The sequence below is a fragment of the Dendrobates tinctorius genome, unplaced genomic scaffold (assembly GCF_039654945.1).
Source record: "Dendrobates tinctorius isolate UK_male_01 unplaced genomic scaffold, ASM3965494v1 ptg000214l, whole genome shotgun sequence".
NCBI classification, from domain to species: Eukaryota; Metazoa; Chordata; class Amphibia; order Anura; family Dendrobatidae; genus Dendrobates; species Dendrobates tinctorius.
In genome coordinates this window covers 1,707,675-1,726,510 of record NW_027361881.1, presented here as the reverse complement: position 1 = coordinate 1,726,510, position 18,836 = coordinate 1,707,675, and the positions used below count along the sequence as shown (strand labels likewise).

At 39.9% G+C, this 18,836-nt stretch overlaps 1 long non-coding RNA gene across 2 annotated transcripts in view; it reads left to right on the top strand.

Annotated features, from left to right (window-relative positions):
* Positions 1-18,836, top strand: part of LOC141058700 (uncharacterized) — a 209,870-nt gene that overhangs the window by 134,521 nt on the left and 56,513 nt on the right. For both annotated transcript variants that reach the window (XR_012222280.1, XR_012222279.1), the window contains exons 5-6: positions 7,601-7,761; positions 18,662-18,765. This is a non-coding gene — a long non-coding RNA (uncharacterized lncRNA). The remainder of the gene's footprint in view (positions 1-7,600; positions 7,762-18,661; positions 18,766-18,836) is intronic.

Genomic DNA, 18,836 nt, shown 5'->3' with positions numbered 1-18,836 from the left:
ATCCCACATTCAGATACACAGTGCCCCCCACTAACCCCTCTGTGTCCCAGGACGAGGGTAACCCACATTCAGATACACAGTGCCCCCCACTAACCCCTCTCTGTCCCAGGACGAGGATAACCCACATTCAGATACACAGTGCCCCCCCACTAACCCCTCTCTGTCCCAGGATGAGGGTATCCCACATTCAGATACACAGTGCCCCCCACTATCCCCTCTCTGCCCCAGGACAAGGGTATCCTATATTCAGACACACAGTGCCCCCACTAACCCCTCTCTGCCCCAGGATGAGGGTATCCCACATTCAGATACACAGTGCCTCCCACTAACCCCTCTCTGTCCCAGGACGAGGGTAACCCACATTCAGATACACAGTGCCCCCACTAACCCCTCTCTGTCCCAGGACAAGGGTTACCCACATTCAGATACACAGTGCCCCCCCACTAACCCCTCTCCGCCCCAGGACGAGGGTAACCCACATTCAGATACACAATGCCCCCCCACTAACCCCTCTCCGCCCCAGGACGAGGGTAACCCACATTCAGATACACAGTGCCCCACACTAACCCCTCTCCGCCCGAGGGCGAGGGTAACCCACATTCAGATACACAGTGCCCCCCACTAACCCCTCTCCGCCCCAGGACGAGGGTAACCCACATTCAGATACACAGTGCCCCCCACTAACCCCTCTCCGCCCCAGGACGAGGGTATCCCACATTCAGATACACAGTGCCCCCCACTAACCCCTCTCCGCCCCAGGACGAGGGTATCCCACATTCAGATACACAGTGCCCCCCACTAACCCCTCTCCGCCCCAGGACGAGGGTAACCCACATTCCGATACACAGTGCCCCCCACTATCCCTTCTCTGCACCAGGACGAGGGTATCCCACATTCAGATACAAGACAGATGGAAAAGTCTCGCGCATACACGATTTGCCTGCGATATTGGGATCACACTGAGTCAGCCAAGTCTAAGGGGTCAGCATCATGGAGGACACCCGACTGTGGTCCCATTTTCACAGATTGACAATGGAGAAGGTGGAGAAACTTTTTTCTTTCTCCACCTCTGAGTAAGTCGTATCCCGCTCTGATCAGAGTCTGATTAGCATAATCAGGAGCACTTTTCTTGGATGACAGATAAAGTACAGTATGACCACAGCCTTACAGGATCCCATAGAGAGCGCTGAGGACTGATGATAGAGAAGACGCCTGTGGCCCCGATAAGTCCGAGCCGCAGATCGTGCCACAGTGCTCACAAGGGGCAGGATGCTGTGAAACTGCAACAAAGTATCAACTAGTTACACACAAAACCATAGTGGAAATAGGGACCCCCAGAACCTGGGTGTGGGGGGCATCTGTCGGGGCGGTGATCCTGGAGGTGCAGGGTTGTACTGGTGACCACATCTTACAGTATTCAGTGTTACATTTCTATACATTCGCTCTCATCGTTACTTTTCTGACAGACGCTGATGGAGAGGAGGTGGGGAAGCTCCTGACTGAGGTTTTCCTTGTTATGTCGCTGATTTTGAGGCTTTGTGGTGATCCGGTTCCTTCTCGTGGTAACATGTTGGCAGCCACGGCCGATGGCCACGCTCAGACACAAGGGCTGGGTGGTGGGGAACGTCTCTGTACCCGCAGGAGCCTCAGCACACCAGAGGAAAGATTAAAGGGATTCTTGTCCTCTCTTTCATCAGCAGAACACAACCATAAAGCAGAGGAGGAGGATTACTGGGGGCCATGGAGCCACCCGGCAGATTACACCTGGGGGGTCGGTATGGGGATGGGGATCCGTGGACTTAAACCTGGGGGGTCGGGATGGGGATCTGTGGACTTACACCTGGGGGGTCAATATGGGGATGGGGTCCGTGGACTTAGGATGGATTTAGGGTGAAGTCGGACATTCACATTATGACATGAGTGTGATGGAGACCCCCAGCTACTATCCAGACTGGGGATCCCGCACTCTGGTTCTGGTGACTGCTGACACCTGTGCATTATATGGACTCCTACTGGCAGAAATTAAAGGATGGGCAACAGACGGCCCCAGGGGAGGAGGACCCCTTTAATGAGGCCTTCCCCTTTATATTGCACTCTTGCAGTATAATTGGGGCCCCAGATACGGAGCGAGATCCAGTCTATGAGAGGGAGAGATAACCTGGGGGCCACACAGACACCCACCGGCCATGGAGACAGGACAGTCGCTTACATTACAATTCCATAATACTGAAGACCCTATTATCAGTGTATCCCATCATCACAGCAATCTCCATGTTTTAGCCATTAATGATAATTCTAGATCTGTGGTCAGGGATGAAAATCCGTGACCCCCAACATGAGATCAGAGTGATCGCCGTGTGGTCAACGCCAAGAGCAGAATCTTCCATCAAAGATTGGAGACAGGACAACCCCTTTAAGAAGTTAGATAGTTCCATTCGTTGTTTCCGATTTACTATTTAATTTATGCCTCTTTTTTGTCCGCTTTTTCCTGTTATGAAGCCTATTTTATATAATCTATTGGGGACATCGTTTTCTTTATCCAGATGTTTGCGGACGATTCATTATTTGGATAATTCTCTCCATCTGTCATGATTTTTTCGTGCTCCAGAAATTGTTAGAATTGAGTGGGACATTGTAATGTAATGTGCGACTGTTTGCTTTAAAAAAGAAAAAAAAAAAGCACAAAAGGAAAAGTAAAAAGACGAAAATAAAGAGCATTTTTGATTTTGTGCAATTTTGAAGAAATTTGCAAATAAACGGCCATGAATAACGTAAGACAAGAAAAGCGACTTAGAAAAAATGGCGCCTGGGGCCCGTGACGGCCTCCTTTTCTCCGCTCGCCCATAGCGGCTCCTATATGATGGAATGAATTCTTTGCTTTCGGCTTTGAAGTTTTTTTTCTTTTAGTTCTTCAGTTTTCGCTTTGAAATTTTGTGTCGCTGAGCGTCCCGACATTAAAAGAGTTAAAACATCGTGTGACGACGTGTTCACTGACACTTGTCATAAACGGGGAATTCATCCAAAAAACTCCTTTACTCCAGAAAATAAAGAGACTTTAAAATGAAAGCCACCGGGGGAGAGCGTTTCCTGCCTCTTAATGATCCGTTCTACATATCCGGTAATTAGCCGGCAGGAAATATTCCCTCTAGAGGCTGCAAATAACATTGTGTGCGCCGCGGACACCGGGGGGCTAACTAGAGCCCCGACAACAAAGTGTTAATGATCGCTCCCTAATAACCGCCAGCGATAATAATGGTGGGATTCGGAAAAAACGTGACCCAGAGTCCACCCTCCCCGTCTCATCACGTGCCCAACATCTTAAAGGGAAGCGCCACACCAAAAAACGGATTAACCCTCCACATCCCGCTGTGGATAACTAGTCGCTTTCCATTCGCGCACTGACGACTTTGTGATCTCGTGTTTCTAAATAATAATCATAATCTTTATATAGCGCCAACATATTCCGCAGCGCTTTACAATTCCATAATTAATCATAAGAAAGTGATAATAACTATTCTGAAAAAGTTTTTATTGTTACTCAGAGCCATGAAAACTTTTGCCTTTTTATGCTCTTGGGGGGTGTTTTTTTTTTTTCTTTTTGTTTAATGTTTGAAGGGCTGATAACTTTTTCCCCATGAAGCTAAAAAAAAAAGTAATATGTATATTTGACACTTGCAGTGAAAATGCCTCTGTTGCAACAATGTTGCAGTTCTCTGTAGCAATATTTGCATCTTTATTAGACTTTTAGATGTGAGTTCATTTACGGAATTATTTGTTATGTTAAAATAGTGAGAAATTATAAAATTTGCTTTTTTCTTTTAAACCCAACAATAAAATAAATTGTAGGTTGTTTTTTTTTTTGTTTTTTTTTTTTACAGTTGTACATCAACTTCTGGGGGGGGGGGGGGGCGGCACTTGTGTATCTTTTTTTTTTTTTTTTTTTTAAATATTATATAATTCCCAGACCATTATTATTATTTTTATTTTTTTTTAAATAAAAACATCATTATCCAAAAAGGTTACAAATTTGAAAATCGTTATGTATCATGTATTTTATTTATTTCACCATAGACCTCAAACTAACATCTGGGTTTAAAAAAAAAAAGACATAGCGTTTTCTTTAAAAAAAAAAATAACTTAACCCTTTCCCTGAAGCAGGTCTGTTCCCCTCCGTGTGACCTCCTGCATGATTGGGGGGGGTGTGTGCGGCGCATGGGTCACGTCTGTAATCCTGGACGCAGGGTGGTATCTCTCTAATGCTGCCCATTAGGATGACTGAGAGCAGAGAGTCCAGATCCATCCGCAATAAACTCCTCTGTCTCAGCAAAGGGTTTTCCTTATCTTTTATAGAGCCCCCAATAAAAGCACTGATAGGGACTGGTAAAGAGGCCATGGACAGAGCAGTCCCTGGCATCTGTCACATCAGTGATGTCGGCGCCCCACCACCTGATTCTGGGTCACTCCTAACTTTAGACACAAATTTTACATCAATGGTTTTTTTTTATGACTTATTCTATGACTTTGGTGCCATTATCCCCCTCTGTGATGTCCTTTACCCCTTCTGACCTCCAGGCTGCCTCCTCTGCCCCTCGCTCCAAGGGGAAAATCTCCATGTTAATGTGGATGATGAAGGACGGACCCCCAGAGCACATTGCTCCCATCCGGATTCTTTGTGAACCCACCAATGTATTAGGGTCTGTGCACCCGTTTTTTATACATTTTTTTTTTAATGTGTTTTTGGAGCAGATTTCTCCCCGTTCATTGTTATAGGGGGGTGGTGAAAAAATCTGCAGCAAAAATACAGATAAAAACAAACAAAAAATGAAATTCGCAGCAGATTGGCGCCAGATGATTGCAGCACTTGATTTGTCGTTTTGACATTTCCTTCTTTAGCAATGATTGTTAAAGTATTTCAAATTGTTTTGTAGTTTCTGGAAAAAGGATAATAAATAATTAATCGTTATAATTTCAGTCTTCACAGTCTTTTGTCCACAAGGGGGCAATGTTACTTTCAGACTTAATTTGAAAAAAATCTTAAAAACAAGAATACTTTGATACATTTTTGTAATCGCTGTGTGTTCCCCGATTCCCCCTTTGAGTCTCCTTTGTCTGTTCTCCAGTGTAGCTGAATTCTATGGGATTATCAGATTTGATAGACTGTTAGATTTTTGGGATTATCAGTCACTGGATTAGATCATTTCCTCCTTTCTGTATTGTTGCTGATGAATGGCGCGGAGGCCGGATGCGTGTTGAAGCTTCTATAACCGCACTCATCCATGCGCGATCCCTACAGTATATCCATCGTCACTTCTCCGGGGTGGATCCATTTTTTCGGATCTGACTCCCCCCCTCTTTATATCTTTTGTGTTTATTTTGCACACGTGATGAAAATTCTTACCGTATTTCTTCCTGTGCTCAGGATTTTTAGTGTTTTTGGGGTTCCCGTCTTTTAGTCCTAGTCTTATAGTTAGTGTAAGGCTTAGTATTACTTTTTGTCGTACAGTTAGTTTTATAATGTTAGGGCTGGTTTTGGGGGTCAGGGTTAAAGGTTAAAGATCGGTCAGTACGAAAGGTAATGTTAGGTTTAGGATTAGTGGAAAATAATAGGGCTAGTGTTAGGTTTATTGTTAGAGCTGGAATTACAGTCAGTGTCGGTACTAGGGTTAGGATTAGTGAAAAACGGCTAGGTAAAGGGTAACTGCTAGTGATCGGGTAGGGTTAAGTTTATTGTAAGTATTAGGGTTAATGTAAGAAATGGTGCTAAGGTTAGTGGAAGAGCTTTACTGTTAAACTTAGTGTCAGTTTTAGATTTAAGACCAGGTTTAGGGTTTATATAGGAGGGGTAAGGCCCCAAACACATAAAACTAATCTTAGCTGAACCAGCCGAGAGCTCTGGACTCTCACCTGAGAGAACACATTGTAACTCCATGGGTATTCTTCCCTTTATTTTTCCTGGAGCTGACACCAGAGGAGCAGATCTCTCATAAAGATAAAGGGGCACTAAGCTGAGCCCAGGATTCCTGTGCATGGAGGAGGTAGATTTCGGCCGAGGTATTGTTTGGCCAACGGCTGTCTTATTCGTTTGTGAGTGCTTTAGAATTAGATTTAGGATTAGGGTCAGGTTTAACGTTTGCAATAGAGGGTTACTATTAGTGTTAGGATTAGATTTAGGATTAGTTTCAAGTTTATAGGTTTGTATTGTAGTCTCAGTATTAGTGTTAGGATTAGATTTAAGGCCAGGGTTAAGGTGTAAAGTTTATACCAGACAGTATTAGTGTTGGAATTAGATTCTGAATTAAATAATGGTTTAGAGTTTTAATAAGAATGTTATTATTAGTGTTAGGACTAGATTTAGAAATAGGGTCAAGTTGATAGGTTTGTATAATAGTGTTAGGATTAGATTTAGGACAAATTTAAGGTTTGTACAAAACAGTTAATATTAATGTTACAATTAGATTTAGGATTAGGCTCAAGTTTGATGATCGTATAACATTAGTATTAGTGCTAGAATTAGATTTAGGATTAGAATTAAGTTGAAGGTTTGTACAATAGAGTTAATATCAGTGTTAGGTTTAGATTTAGGATTAGGATCAGGTTTAAGGTTTGTATAAAATGATGAATATTAAGACTAAATTAAAGATCAGGCTCAGGATTAAGGTGTGTACAAGAGGGTTAACATTAGTGTTAGTATTAGATGTAGGATTAGGCTCAAGTTTGATGATTGTATGCCATTATCAGTATTAGTGCTAGAATTAGATTTAGGGTTGGAGTGATGTTTAATGTTTGTATAAAATGGTTAGTTTTAGTGTTAGTATTAGATTTACGATTAGGGTCAAGATGAAGGGTTGTACAATAATGATAATACTAGTGATAGGATTAGATTTAGGATTATGATCAGGTTTGCGTTTTAAATAAAATTATTAGTATTAGTGCTAGAATTATCTTTAGTAGTAGGGTCAGGTTTAAGGTTTGTATAAAATGATTAATATTAAGACTAAATTAAATATTAGGTTCAGGATTAAGGTTTGTACAAGAGGGTTAATATTAGTGCTAGTATTAGATTTAGGATTAGGCTCAAGTTTGAGGTTTGTATAAAATGGTTAGTGTTAGAATTAGATTTAGGATTAGTGTCAAGTTTAAGGTTTGCACAAGATTGTTATTATTAGTGTTAGCATTATAAGGCTTAAGTTTTGTATGCAATGATTAGTATTAGTGCTAGAATTAGATTTAGGCTTAGGGTCAAGTTTAAGGTTTGTATAAAATGGTGAATATTAGAGTTAGGATTAGATTTAGGATTAGGCTCAGGTGCATGAGTTTTGACATTTGGGGGAGTTTAGATTTCAATATTGGAAGTTACTACACTGCGGCCGTAGATTAATGCATTATAATCTGTAGAGCTTATTACTTGCTGATTGTCTGTGGCGTGACCAATAGCCCACCATAGATCTGAGACAGGGGGCAGCGTGCGGAGTGTGCACCTGATGACCACCGGTCGCTTACATGGATGCAGACTCCTCACCAGACGATCACTTGTTTATGTAAATCTTAATTCTCAGGGACTTGTAGACAGAACTCCCCCTGTTCCCTATTTACTTTACAGAAGGTGGAAGTCACTGCAGAAATTACCAAGGTATACAAAATGTGAGGAGAACGACCGCAAATCCTTCTGCTGACGGGCGGAGAAAACGAGAATCTGCAGATAGCGGATATCCGGCCATTGACATCGAAGGATTATGGAATTTGAAAAATTCATAAAAAAAGGTTTGTGGCATCAAGAAACTACGAAAAGATAAACGAGAAATGAATGAGATTCTGCAACAAAAACGTAAAAGATAAACATATAATACTCAACAAATATCAGAAGCTTCAGGAAAAGTCTAATAATGCTGTGATGTCACCCTGATATGCAATAGGCAGTATTATAGTAGTTATATTCCTTTACATAGGGGGCAGTATTATAGTAGTTATATTCTTGTACATAGGAGCAGTATTATAGTAGTTATATTCTTGTATATAGGGGGCAGTATTATAGTAGTTATATTCTTGTACATAGAGGCAGTATTATAGTAGTTATATTCTTGTACATAGGGGGCAGTGTTATAGTAGTTATATTCTTGTACATAGGAGCAGTATTATAGTAGTTATATTCTTGTACATAGGGGGCAGTATTATAGTAGTTATATTCTTGTACATAGGAGCAGTATTATAGTAGTTATATTCTTGTACATAGGAGCAGTATTATAGTAGTTATATTCTTGTACATAGGAGCTGTATTATAGTAGTTATATTCTTGTATATAGGGGGCAGTATTATAGTAGTTATATTCTTGTACATAGGGGGCAGTATTATAGTAGTTATATTCCTTTACATAGGGGGCAGTATTATAGTAGTTATATTCTTGTACATAGGGAGCAGTATTATAGTAGTTATATTCTTGTATATAGGGGGCAGTATTATAGTAGTTATATTCTTGTATATAGGGGGCAGTATTATAGTAGTTATATTCTTGTACATAGGAGCAGTATTATAGTAGTTATATTCTTGTACATAGGGGGCAGTATTATAGTAGTTATATTCTTGTACATAGGAGCAGTATTATAGTAGTTATATTCTTGTACATAGGGGGCAGTATTATAGTAGTTATATTCTTGTACATAGGGAGCAGTATTATAGTAGTTATATTCTTGTATATAGGGGGCAGTATTATAGTAGTTATATTCTTGTATATAGGGGGCAGAATTATAGTAGTTATATTCTTGTACATAGGGGACAGTATTATAGTAGATATATTCTTGTACATAGGGGGCAGTATTATAGTAGTTATATTCTTGTACATAGGAGCAGTATTATAGTAGTTATATTCATGTACATAGGGGGCAGTATTATAGTAGTTATATTAATGTACATAGGGGCAGTATTATAGTAGTTATATTCTTGTACATATGGGCAGTATTATAGTAGTTATATTCTTGTACATAGGGGGCAGTATTATAGTAGTTATATTCTTGTACATAGGGAGCAGTATTATAGTAGTTATATTCTTGTATATAGGGGGCAGTATTATAGTAGTTATATTCTTGTATATAGGGGGCAGAATTATAGTAGTTATATTCTTGTACATAGGGGGCAGTATTACAGTAGATATATTCTTGTACATAGGGGGCAGTATTATAGTAGTTATATTCTTGTACATAGGAGCAGTATTATAGTAGTTATATTCATGTACATAGGGGGCAGTATTATAGTAGTTATATTAATGTACATAGGGGCAGTATTATAGTAGTTATATTCTTGTACATATGGGCAGTATTATAGTAGTTATATTCTTGTACATAGGGGGCAGTATTATAGTAGTTATATTCTTGTACATAGGAGCAGTATTACAGTAGTTATATTCGTGTACATAGGGAGCAGTATTATAGTAGTTATATTCTTGTACATAGGAGCAGTAGTATAGTAGTTATATTCTTGTACATAGGGGCAGTATTATAGTAGTTATATTCTTGTACATAGGGGACAGTATTATAGTAGTTATATTCTTGTACATAGGAGCAGTATTATAGTAGTTATATTCTTGTACATAGGGGGCAGTATTATAGTAGTTATATTCTTGTACATAGGGAGCAGTATTATAGTAGTTATATTCTTGTACATAGGGGCAGTATTATAGTAGTTATATTCTTGTACATAGGAGCAGTATTATAGTAGTTATATTCTTGTACATATGGGCAGTATTACAGTAGTTATATTCTTGTACATAGGAGCAGTATTATAGTAGTTATATTCTTGTACATAGGGGCAGTATTATAGTAGTTATATTCTTGTACATAGGGAGCAATATTACAGTAGTTATATTCTTGTACATAGGAGCAGTATTACAGTAGTTATATTCGTGTACATAGGGAGCAGTATTATAGTAGTTATATTCTTGTACATAGGAGCAGTATTATAGTAGTTATATTCTTGTACATAGGGGCAGTATTATAGTAGTTATATTCTTGTACATAGGGGGCAGTATTATAGTAGTTATAGTCTTGTCCATAGGGGCAGTATTATAGTAGTTGTATTCTTGTATATAGGGAGCAGTATTATAGTAATTATATTTTTGTACATAGGAGCAGTATTATAGTAGTTATATTCTTGTACATAGGGGCAGTATTATAGTAGTTATATTCTTGTACATAGAGGGCAGTATTATAGTAGTTATATTCTTGTATATAGGGGCAGTATTATAGTAGTTATATTCTTGTACATAGTGGGCAGTATTATAGTAGTTATATTCTTGTATATAGGAGCAGTATTATAGTAGTTATATTCTTGTACATAGGAGCAGTATTAGTAGTTATATTCTTGTACATAGGGGCAGTATTATAGTAGTTATATTCTTGTACATAGAGGGCAGTATTATAGTAGTTATATTCTTGTATATAGGAGCAGTATTATAGTAGTTATATTCTTGTACATAGGAGCAGTATTATAGTAGTTATATTCTTGTACATAGGGGCAGTATTATAGTAGTTATATTCTTGTACATAGAGGGCAGTATTATAGTAGTTATATTCTTGTACATAGGGGGCAGTATTATAGTAGTTATATTCTTGTACATAGGGGCAGTATTATAGTAGTTATATTCTTGTATATAGGAGCAGTATTATAGTAGTTATATTCTTGTACATAGGGGCAGTATTATAGTAGTTATATTCTTGTACATAGAGGGCAGTATTATAGTAGTTATATTCTTGTACATAGGGGGCAGTATTATAGTAGTTATATTCTTGTACATAGGGGCAGTATTATAGTAGTTATATTCTTGTATATAGGGGCAGTATTATAGTAGTTATATTCTTGTACATAGGGGCAGTATTATAGTAGTTATATTCTTGTACATAGGGGCAGTATTATATTAGCTATATTCTTGTACATAGGGGGCAGTATTATAGTAGTTATATTATTGTACATAGGGGGCAGTATTATAGTAGTTATATTCTTGTACATAGGGGCAGTATTATAGTAGTTATATTCTTGTACATAGAGGGCAGTATTATAGTAGTTATATTCTTGTATATAGGGGCAGTATTATAGTAGTTATATTCTTGTACATAGGGGGCAGTATTATAGTAGTTATATTCTTGTATATAGGAGCAGTATTATAGTAGTTATATTCTTGTACATAGGAGCAGTATTAGTAGTTATATTCTTGTACATAGGGGCAGTATTATAGTAGTTATATTCTTGTACATAGAGGGCAGTATTATAGTAGTTATATTCTTGTACATAGGGGGCAGTATTATAGTAGTTATATTCTTGTACATAGGGGCAGTATTATAGTAGTTATATTCTTGTATATAGGGGCAGTATTATAGTAGTTATATTCTTGTACATAGGGGCAGTATTATAGTAGTTATATTCTTGTACATAGGGGCAGTATTATATTAGCTATATTCTTGTACATAGGGGGCAGTATTATAGTAGTTATATTATTGTACATAGGGGGCAGTATTATAGTAGTTATATTCTTGTACATAGGGGCAGTATTATAGTAGTTATATTCTTGTACATAGGAGCAGTATTATAGTAGTTATATTCTTGTATATAGGGGCAGTATTATAGTAGTTATATTCTTGTACATAGGGAGCAGTATTATAGTAGTTATATTCTTGTACATAGGGGCAGTATTATAGTAGTTATATTCTTGTACATAGGATCAGTATTATCGTAGTTATATTCTTGTACATAGGAGCAGTATTATAGTAGTTATATTCTTGTATATAGGGGCAGTATTATAGTAGTTATATTCTTGTACATAGGATCAGTATTATAGTAGTTATATTCTTGTACATAGGGGCAGTATTATAGTAGTTATATTCTTGTATATAGGGGCAGTATTATAGTAGTTATATTCTTGTACATAGGATCAGTATTATAGTAGTTATATTCTTGTACATAGGAGCAGTATTATAGTAGTTATATTCTTGTATATAGGGGCAGTATTATAGTAGTTATATTCTTGTACATAGGATCAGTATTATAGTAGTTATATTCTTGTATATAGGAGCAGTATTATAGTAGTTATATTCTTGTACATAGGAGCAGTATTATAGTTGTTATATTCTTGTACATAGGAGCAGTATTATAGTAGTTATATTCTTGTACATAGGATCAGTATTATAGTAGTTATATTCTTGTACATAGGAGCAGTATTATAGTAGTTATATTCTTGTACATAGGAGCAGTATTATAGTAGTTATATTCTTGTACATAGGATCAGTATTATAGTAGTTATATTCTTGTACATAGGAGCAGTATTATAGTAGTTATATTCTTGTACATAGGAGCAGTATTATAGTAGTTATATTCTTGTACATAGGGGGCAGTATTATAGTAGTTATATTCTTGTACCTAGGGGCAGTATTATAGTAGTTATATTCTTGTACATAGGAGCAGTATTATAGTAGTTATATTCTTGTACATAGGAGGCAGTATTATAGCAGTTATATTCTTGTACATAGGAGGCAGTATTATAGCAGTTATATTCTTGTACATAGGGGGCAGTATTATAGTAGTTATATTCTTGTACCTAGGGGCAGTATTATAGTAGTTATATTCTTGTACATAGGAGCAGTATTATAGTAGTTATATTCTTGTACATAGGGGCAGTATTATAGTAGTTATATTCTTGTACATAGGGGCAGTATTATAGTAGTTATATCCTTATTATAATTATTATATTCTTATTATATATTATGGGATGTTGAATGGCAGTATCGTAGCAGTACCATTTATAAAACAGAATGAGATACTGTGAATAGAATGAAGGAAATGTAAAAAGTTTTAGCTCTTTTTGATGACACATTTTTGCCTTCAGAATGATTCTTTTTCCTATGATATTAGTGATTGGATAAGAGTTAGGCCCTGTGCACACGGTGCGGATTCTGCCGCGGATCCGCAGCGGTTTTGCAGCTGCGGATCTGCAGCAGAACTGCAGGTGATGTACAGTACCATTAAACACTTTGAAAAATAAAAACCGCTGTGCACATGCTGCGGATTTTTCCGTGCGGTTTTCGTGCGGAAAAAAAAGCAGCATGTGACTTCTTTTGTGCGGTTTTCCTGCAGTTTTCCACCTACTCCACTATAGGAATCCGCTGGTGGAAAACCGCAGTGGAAAACCGCACAAAAACCGCAAGAAAACCGCAAAAAAACAGGACCTGCGGATTTCGTGAATTCTGCACAGAAAATGCATGCACAGAATACGCACCGTGTGCACATAGCCTTAGTGTTTTTACATTCGGGTGACGGCTTGGTGCACACTTGGTTTATTTTGCACTTTTCATACATGGTCCAGATCCTTTGTGAGGGGATTGGATCCAGGGATATGATGGGGAGCTGTTTCTGGAGGTGCCCCCAGGGATCTGATGGGGAGCTGTTTATGGAGGTGCCCCCAGGGATATGATGGGGAGCTGTTTATGGAGTTACCCCCAGGGATATGATGGGGAGCTGTTTATGGAGGTGCCCCCAGGGATATGATGGGGAGCTGTTTATGGAGGTGCCCCCAGGGATATGATGGGGAGCTGTTTATGGAGGTTCCCCCAAGGATATGATGGGGAGCTGTTTCTGGAGGTGCCCCCAGGGATATGATGGGGAGCTGTTTATGGAGGTTCCCCCAAGGATATGATGGGGAGCTGTTTCTGGAGGTGCCCCCAGGGATATGATGGGGAGCTGTTTATGGAGGTGCCCCCAGGGATATGATGGGGAGCTGTTTATGGAGGTGCCCCCAGGGATCTGATGGGGAGCTGTTTATGGAGGTGCCCCCAGGGATATGATGGGGAGCTGTTTATGGAGGTGCCCCAAGGGATCTGATGGGGAGCTGTTTATGGAGGTGCCCCCAGGGATATGATGGGGAGCTGTTTATGGAGGTGCCCCCAGGGATCTGATGGGGAGCTGTTTATGGAGGTGCCCCCAGGGATGTGATGGGGAGCTGTTTATGGAGGTGCCCCCAGGGATATGATGGGGAGCTGTTTATGGAGGTGCCCCCAGGGATCTGATGGGGAGCTGTTTATGGAGGTGCCCCCAGGGATGTGATGGGGAGCTGTTTATGGAGGTGCCCCCAGGGATATGATGGGGAGCTGTTTCTGGAGGTGCCCCCAGGGATCTGATGGGGAGCTGTTTATGGAGGTGCCCCCAGGGATATGATGGGGAGCTGTTTATGGAGTTACCCCCAGGGATATGATGGGGAGCTGTTTATGGAGGTGCCCCCAGGGATATGATGGGGAGCTGTTTATGGAGGTGCCCCCAGGGATATGATGGGGAGCTGTTTATGGAGGTGCCCCCAGGGATATGATGGGGAGCTGTTTATGGAGGTGCCCCCAGGGATATGATGGGGAGCTGTTTCTGGAGGTGCCCCCAGGGATCTGATGGGGAGCTGTTTATGGAGGTGCCCCCAGGGATATGATGGGGAGCTGTTTATGGAGTTACCCCCAGGGATGTGATGGGGAGCTGTTTATGGAGGTGCCCCCAGGGATATGATGGGGAGCTGTTTATGGAGGTGCCCCCAGGGATATGATGGGGAGCTGTTTATGGAGGTGCCCCCAGGGATATGATGGGGAGCTGTTTATGGAGGTGCCCCCAGGGATATGATGGGGAGCTGTTTATGGAGGTGCCCCCAGGGATGTGATGGGGAGCTGTTTATGGAGGTGCCCCCAGGTATCTGATGGGGAGCTGTTTCTGGAGGTGCCCCCAGGTATCTGATGGTGAGCTGTTTATGGAGGTGCCCCCAGGTATCTGATGGGGAGCTGTTTATGGAGGTGCCCCCAGGTATCTGATGGTGAGCTGTTTATGGAGGTGCCCCCAGGTATCTGATGGGGAGCTGTTTATGGAGGTGCCCCCAGGGATATGATGGGGAGCTGTTTCTGGAGGTGCCCCCAGGGATATTATGGGGAGCTGTTTATGAAGGTGCCCCCAGGGATATGATGGGGAGCTGTTTATGGAGGTGCCCCCAGGGATATGATGGGGAGCTGTTTATGGAGGTGCCCCCAGGTATCTGATGGGGAGCTGTTTATGGAGGTGCCCCCAGGTATCTGATGGTGAGCTGTTTATGGAGGTGCCCCCAGGTATCTGATGGGGAGCTGTTTATGGAGGTGCCCCCAGGGATATGATGGGGAGCTGTTTCTGGAGGTGCCCCCAGGGATATTATGGGGAGCTGTTTATGAAGGTGCCCCCAGGGATATGATGGGGAGCTGTTTCTGGAGGTGCCCCCAGGGATATTATGGGGAGCTGTTTATGAAGGTGCCCCCAGGGATGTGATGGGGAGCTGTTTACGGAGGTGCCCCCGGATTCTTGTGATCTGCAGTCCTCTCTCCCCATCTTTCTGGGCTCACACTGGGGATGAGCTTTCTGGGTGGGATTCTGGGTTTGTTTTCACAGGCTAAATGCCATCAGAAATTACCAGCCTGGCCTGGAAGCTGAGGAAATGTTTCATTACCAGACACATGTCCTTCAATCTCGCCTGGAAATTCCAGGATCAACTTTCAGCTCCAACAGACAGAAAAATCTGTGTTCCAATTCCCAGAACCTGAGCCAGGGGCCGGAGAGGCCGTTCAGATTAACCCCTGCTCTGCTGTCCTCCTGTCACCTGCCTCAGGGAAAAATAACAAAACCTCGATAATCGTCACTGAGGAGCCCACTGCTGCCCCCAGCTACACCAAAGGGTAACGACCTCCAGCAGTGTAGGAGTTAACACTCCTTTTCACAGCGATACATTGCAACAGATGGCTGATGTACTAATCATGAAATGAGAATTTAGAGAGGTTTGATTGATGGATCATAGAAATTAGATGAACTGAACATTACATGATTATCTGACACTGAATGAATAATATTAGCAACCACAAGAATGATCAGTGACAATGAGCACAGGAGGATTGTTAGTCATGACGTCACAGGTCAGGTGGGTGGAGTCTCGGAATCTATTTGTACCATTTAGTGTAAAACTGATGAAGGTGTCAGCACCGAAACGCTTCTGTAGACTTTCCTCACCTTGTAAATATATTCACCAAATCTGTTATGTATCATCTACCTATTCATCTATCTATCTATCTATCTATCTATCTATCTATCTATCTATCTATCTATCATCTGTGTATCTACCATCTATCTATTATCTATCTATTTTCCATCTATAATCTATCTATCTATTATCTATCTATTAACTATGTATCTATATCATATATCTATTATCTATTTATTATCTTTCTGTTTTCTGTCATTTATCTAGTATCTATCAATCTATTATCTATCTATTATCTATCTATCTTATGTTTGAAGAAAAATAATGCGGCATTCACCAGATGGATTAAATATCCCAAAGTACTTTTTATTTCATCCGGGTGAACAAGAGCCTTTGTACAGGATTTGGGGTTAGGGAGGCGTGTGGGGAGCGTGCAGGTGGACGACGGCCTTTTCGCGCAGCAAGCGCTTCAATACTGAATTAAAAGGTGTAAATTGATGGCTGCATTATACCATGTGATGACCACCTCTGTAATATTACTAGATACATTTCCTTATTCCTTTTTTCTTGCATCTGTCTACATATCCATGATTGGACTGATAGATAGATAGATAATAGATTGATAATGGATAGATTGATGATAGATACATAGATAATAGATAGATGGATAATAGATAGATGATAGATAAAGATACATAGATAATAGATAGATGATAGACAGAAAATAGATGATAGATAGATAATAGATAGATGATAGGTATATAGATAGATAATAGATAGATACATAGATAGATAGATAGGTAGATAATAGATAGATAATAGATAGTTAATAGACAGAAAATAGATAGATAATAGATAGATAGATAGATAAAGATACATAGATAATAGATATATATTTATTAGACAGAAAATAGATAATAGATAGATGATAGATAATAGATAGATGATAGATAGATAATAGATAGAAGATAGATAATAGATAGATAATAGATAGATGATAGATAGATAATAGATAGATGATAGGTATATAGATAGATAATAGATAGATACATAGATAGATAGGTAGATAATAGATAGATAATAGATAGTTAATAGACAGAAAATAGATAGATAGATAGATAGATAAAGATACATAGATAATAGATAAATATTTAATAGACAGAAAATAGATAATAGATAGATGATAGATAATAGATAGATGATAGATAGATAATAGATAGATGATAGATAATAGATGATAGATAGATAGATAATAGTTAGATGATAGATAGATAATAGAAAGATAATAGGTAGACAATGGGTTATTCCTATTACTGGACCCATCGCCCTCCTTTCTCCAGGCTGCTGAACTCTGGCAGACAGTCTCCTTGCACCTATAATTGTTACTACTCTGATTATTGCTGATATTATGGCCATGAATTATTGACGCTCACATAGAATTATTAAGGTTGAGCCTTTCGTGTGGCAATGACTAGTGAGCGCTAACAATCACCCATTGAGTGTAATCCCTGCGCCTGTAATCTGCGGGTCTGCGGTGATGGGTGACAGGCCGCCGGATTAGGGAAGGCGGAGGTCACAGGTCACAGCTCGCCCTGATTCTGGAGGTAGGAAGGTCTGGCGCCTTGTAAGGTGCACGGTGCCCTGGAATAATATTATGTGACATGTATAGGGGGAGAATGACTTACAAAGAGCAGGGGGCACAGGGCGAGGCTGACTGACAGCAGACTGGAGTAATGTATTCTTACTCTCCAGCCTGCTGGTTACACACGGTGATTTCTCTACATGTAATGCTGATAGCAGTATTATATAATAGTAATGATGATTATTTATACATCATAAGCTATAGACATGTCGGACTCCGCGGTCTCGGGTCTTAGATCCTGGTTCCCGTCTTTTATGGATTGTTCTGATATCAGCCTTGTTCTCTGCTCCTTGCTTCTTATGACAGTGGAGGTTTCTTCTGATGATCGGCCGATATTTCCCATTACTGGACTCGTCTTTTCCATATAACTCTCTCCGTATTTTACTTTGCTCAGTTACATAGGAATCATTGTTTTAGTTTGTATTTAATAAATAAATAATAAATGTGGAAATAAGCAACTTTGTAATTTATCTCAGAGAAATCTGCTTCTTTCTCCTCCTGGACTGATCTGTCAGTCTGTATTCAGTGAGGAAGATTTCCCCATTACTGAGATAGAAAATTAAAGTTATTTTTTTTTCTACCTTGAGAAATGCACCCGTCCGGTTCTGAAACGTGCTGTTACAATAAAGAACCGTTTTGTAACATGAAAGGCGTTTCATTTACGGCAGCGCAGCTCGTTCATTGTGATATCACCCTCCAATACTGGGAATTTACACTTTTTAAATACAGAGGCCGACAAGGATGTTCTAAAAAAAAAACGGTTCTCCATAGAATGTTACAAGCACCAACTGTCACTGATGACAGATTTTACTTGTGAATTGACAATTTTGAGACTCAATGACCAGTTCAGAAGGAGAAAGAAGCCGATTTCACTAATAGGATATATTACAAAGTTTCTTATTTTCACATGTACAATTAATTCATGAAATCTGGAGATGATGTAATTATCTATCACGTAGCTGTTTCTATACACTGTATGTAGTGAATGCTTCACCTTCTATGTATTATTGTTGCAGATAATGTAACACAATCCTGGATACATTGTTGCTGTATAACTGGGCCGTGTCCCCGTGTATGCGGAACAGCTGGAGCAGCAGAGTTTGCAGCAGACGTAGCAGAGGTAAACACATCCCTGGTCAGTGAGCAGTTCTGGACTGATGAGCAGGGACCACACACAACCCCCCCCCCCCA